Genomic DNA, 5,058 nt, shown 5'->3' on the forward strand with positions numbered 1-5,058 from the left:
CGTGTCCAGCAACGGATCGCAACCCTCAGTGTCGCGCCCGGGACCGGCAACCGGATCGCAACCCTCAGTGTCGCGCCCGGGACCGGCAACGGGATCGCAACCCTCGGTGTTGCTCCCACACCTCGCTCAGCCAGTGAGTGGGAACTGTTCTGTATGTGGGATCCGAACCCTCGGCGGGAGCGCCACCGCGCTCCCAAGCGGCGCACTGTAGCAGTGCGCCACTGGGCCGGCCCCTGGTTTAGGTTTTGAGTTAGAAATCTAATTCATTTATGTCCATTCTTTCATTTTTATCAATATAAATATTTAAAGCTATACATTTTTCTCTAATCACTGATTTTTTTTTATAGACTCTGATATGTATTGTTCCATCATCATTATTTTTTAGAAATTATTCAAGTTCAGGTTAGCTAAGTTTGTTTGAGTGGGGCCTTGTAACACCAAGCTCAAGGGTACAGATCCCTGTGCCGGCCAGCTGGGAAAAAAAAAAAAAAAAAAAAAAAGCTTTGGCTGGTCAATTGGCTCAGTTGGTTAGAGAGTGGTGCTGATAATATCAAGGTCCAGGGTTTGATTCCTATACTGGCCAGCCACCCCACCCCCCAAAAAAGAAATTATTCAAGTTCAACTTGAATTTTATTTTCCATCTCATCCAACAGTTCTTTAACAGGGCACTTTAAAATTTCCAGGTGGAAAGGGCTGTATGTTTTGTGATTTTGCTATTGATTTCTAGTTTTACTATAATATTTAATTACCAATTATTGTTTAATTAAAATGCTGTTTGCTTTATTTCACTATCGAGAATTTCTTTGTGACGTATTATAAAGCCAGTTTTCATGACTGAGTCCATATATGCATGAGAAGAAAGTGTATTTTTTGTTTATTTATTTTTGGTGGCTGGCTGGTACAGGGATTGTGTATTATTATTATTATTTTTTTTATTTTTTTCCTTTTTGTCTTTTTTCGTGACCGGCAACGGATCGCAACCCTCAGTGTCGCGCCCATACCGGACCAGGACCAGCCATGGGATCGCAACGCTCGGTGTTGCTCCCGCCCCTCGCTCAGCCAGTGAGCGGCCGGTCTGTATGTGGGATCCGAACCCTCGGCGGGAGCGCCACCGCACTTCCCAAGCGGCACACTATAGCAGTGCGCCACCGGGCCGGCCCCTGTGTATTATTTTTGAAGCATAAAGTTCAATATGTATTTTGTCCATGAGGTCTACCTTATTTACTCTGTTCAGATATTCTACATCTTCTTAATTTGGCCCACTAGATCTGTCTTGATCTGAGAGAAATGTGTTAATGTCTCTTTGTTTTTAATTGTGAGCTGAGCAGTACAATGAATTTATTACTTTGCATTTGAGAGTAAAATAAACAACAAGATATACAGCAGCATTCCTTTAAATGATGCATTTATTTCTGCTAAAAACTTGTCTAGATTCTAATTCCGGGACTGCCACTACTAGTTTTATGCCATTAGGCAAATATTTTATTTTAAGGCCTTAGTCTTTTCCTATGTGAAATAGGTAAGTTGTGGAATATTTTTTAATCCACTATTTTATTTACCAATTCAATAAAAGTGCTTTTGAAATATTGCTCTTCTAAACTCCACTGTGACGGACTACAATAATTGCAATAAAAACAGCCGCCATTTGTTGAGTGCTCAGAGCCTTCCAGGCTTCATGCTCAGTGCTTTACATACATGTGGAATCATGGCATATTCTTTTTTTTTTTTTTTTTTTTTTAATTTGACTGGTAAGGGGATCTTAACCTTAACCCTTTACTTGGTGTTGTCAGCACCACACTCTCCCAAGTGAGCCACGGGCCGGCCCCATGGCATATTCTTTTACGTTTTTCTCTTTAAACTCTAGAATGTTGAACTCTGATTCAATTGGCAGTGCGCACTTGCATTTTTTTGGACACGACTTTCTACTTTTATCAGGACAATGGTCAGAAAGATCACATCGGTCAAGGCAGCAAGCAGCCCACATTTATTTCGGTTAGTTTCCAGGTTCGGCAGGAAACAAGACTAGAATGAGATAAGGAGCTCAGGCCTTTACAGGGTGTGATCGGACTCTTGGACAAAGAACAGAGCTGTTTTCCTGGCCAGCTATTTTCATCCCAGGCTTATACAAATGTTCCCAAAGCAGTAAAAAAATATTGTAGCAAAAGATTGTTTCTTGAGGTTGGCAGAGATAGCATACTAACAAGGAATGTTTAGCTCTAAATCAATCTCCTTGTCCTTAGCAGTAACATTGTCAATACAATAGAGGCAAGTAATAAGACAGTCCTACCTTGCCTCAGATTACTGATTAGTATACTAGCACTTCTTCATTTAAAGATACTTTGTGTTTTTTTTTAAATTCACTTATCCATCTGGCCAATCATTTAACATTATTATCTCCTATTATCCTCATGGTTGATATATATATGATACCAGTGTCAACACTATCCCCTTCTGTGCCCATGGCAGAGAATCAGTCACTCATGAACTTGTACTCTTTCTTGCCAACCTAGATGTAGCCCCCAATCCTTCTCAAAATATCACTCAAGTACAAGAGAGGAATTAGCTCTCAGGATAGAATCCATTGCCCTTCTTGTTTACGCACTCTGTACGCAAAGATGAAGACCTGGAACTCATAGTGGAGTGTGGGACAAAGGAATGTAGATAACTCTAGATCAGTGAGATATGTGCTATGGCAGAGAGGGGTTGCTGCCTAACTTAAAGAGTGATGAATTTAGTTCCTTTAACAGCACGAGGATGCCCAACTCGCTTGAGTTCCTCAGACCATCATGTTTTTTGTCTGTGACTCGGTTCACCTGCTCAGTACATTGGGCAAGTATGTACGGAATGTCTACTTCAGTAGTTCTCACCACTGCCACAGCATGCTTGTGTTCCAAGTCACAGACGTGCTTTCAGTTTGATCAACTTGCAAAGCTTATGTTTACCACAATTGGAGCTAGCAAAGTCTCTCAGGTGGGCTGTGGAGCTCAATGGATCATTTGCTATAAATACAGAGGCTTAGTGTAAAATAATAGCTTAAAGGCATAATATGACATCATATCATGGAATTGTACTATGTCTGTGTTTCAGTGCACAGGAGAAAGCAGGCAGGCCAGGTTCATGGCAACCCTTACTCTTTCCCAGTCAGAGATGCAAGCATATGAGCCATCCATTTACACACCCAGGGGTGTGTTTCCAAAGAACTAGGTGTGTCTCTGTTTGGTTTAGCATTATGTTTTAATTTTAACTTCAAAGAGTGGAGGATCTGCTTCAGTGCTCTTGCCATTAGTCTAATCTGCTGATTTAAAAGTAGGTATTAATTTAATATCCAAACTGGCATGGCTAAGAGATACCACAGGTAATTAGAAGGCTCTAATTGAAGACACCTGAAAACATTTTGAGACAGTATATTCTGGGGATCTGAACCCTTGATCTTGGTGGTATAACACTGTGTTCTAACTAACTGAGCTAATCAGCCAGCCATATTCTGGACTCTTTAAAGTGTCCTAGACACAATATGGAACAACAGTCCTTTCATTTTGAGGGCTTGAAGCATAGACACCTAGAAAGGAACAATAATTAGGAAATTATAACATTTTCTCCAGAGACTATTGCCATGATGATTACGCAGCATTTACTGTAAAGAAAGCAACAGATACAGGATGGAAATGGATAGAATGAATAGAACAGAGAAAGAAAATAGCAGAGATAGCTCCACAAACCGTGAAGCCAACTTCTCACTGAAATTGACTCTCTGATTTGAGTGTATCCTATCAGGCAAAATGGTTCTATGACAAGATGCCCCAGGACCAGAAGGATCTTCTTGCTTTGGAGATCTTTGTTGTGACCTAAGCCATTATTACTAAATAATGTAAACTAAGGTAGTCCAAGAAGGATGATAATTTAAGAATACAAGGTGTAACATGTAGATTGGTAATGCTGCTTCCTGAAGAGTTGGGCTATTGACTGTTGGTAAAATGTGCATCTTAAATAATTTGTCTAAATCATCCTGGTACTCACAGAGGTATAAGTTTTTGAAATAATTGTTCTGTGAGTACAATTTACAATTAATTTTTTCCACATTAATGTAAGTTAACCGAATGCATTTTCAACCCTCTAGTCTCTGTTCCTTACCATTTAGTTTGGATCATAAACACCACATTTAACTAAGAAATCTAGGCAAGATTCTGTAGACATAAAACATACATGAACTTGAACTTTTAGGAAGTTAACTTTGATTGCGATAAAACCTCAATAAATACTTTGAAGCCACTGCTTCTTTACGGAATAACAGTGAGGCGATACCTTTTATTTAGGACTTCAAGTGCCTTAGCAATACTGTAATAGAGCAAGAGGAAAGCGGGAGTCAAGTGACATCATCTTGAGTCCAAAGTGACTGAGTAATTTGCTGGAAAATCAAACTGGCACCTGCAGGACGGATTCTCAAGGATCTGGTTTCAAGTGAGTTTTCAGACCTGGATGATCTATATCGTGTCATGCGATTGAGGCAGCTCCCCACTCTCCCTCATCCAGGGGGAGGGAGGGACCCAGTAATCTGCATTGTTAACAAGCGCCTCCCCTTCTTACCAGGTACCCTGAGGTCTGGACCACACTGTAAGAAATAGTGACCCTGATTTTAAAGACCATCTAATCCAAATTCCTCGTTTTACAAACGGCCTACAAATGTTAAATGACTTGATCAAGGTCTGGTAGCTCATTTGCAGATCTGCTCTCCTACTCCTACTTCCAAGATCCAGGAATCCGGGAATGTCAGAGAAGTTCCTCGCTGAAATCGGCCAGAAAAGCTATTTAAGAAGTTTCCCCTGAGCCCCTTAAAAAAACAAACAAACAAACAAAAACAAAGGGGGTCGTTAAGCCGCATTCCGATTTAGCATCTCCCTCCCACGGCCCCTGCCGTTCCAGAACCCTGGGAGAAGGGCGCCCCCGGGCCGCGGCGGGCCCTGGCGGGGAGGCGTGCAGCTCCGCCTCCGGCGCTCGCGGGCGCGCTCCACACTGGCCGCCGAGCGGCGAGCGCGGGATTCGGCGGCGGGCGGCGGGCGG

The 5,058-nt window shown here is 42.0% G+C and overlaps 1 protein-coding gene across 1 annotated transcript in view; it reads left to right on the forward strand.

Moving 5' to 3' along the window:
- LOC103585331 (testis-specific Y-encoded-like protein 6) overlaps positions 1-5,058 on the forward strand; it is a 25,141-nt gene that overhangs the window by 19,031 nt on the left and 1,052 nt on the right. The gene's annotated exons all lie outside the window — the stretch shown is intronic.

This window comes from Galeopterus variegatus, unplaced genomic scaffold (genome assembly GCF_000696425.1).
Source record: "Galeopterus variegatus unplaced genomic scaffold, G_variegatus-3.0.2 Scaffold231, whole genome shotgun sequence".
Lineage (NCBI taxonomy): Eukaryota > Metazoa > Chordata > Mammalia > Dermoptera > Cynocephalidae > Galeopterus > Galeopterus variegatus.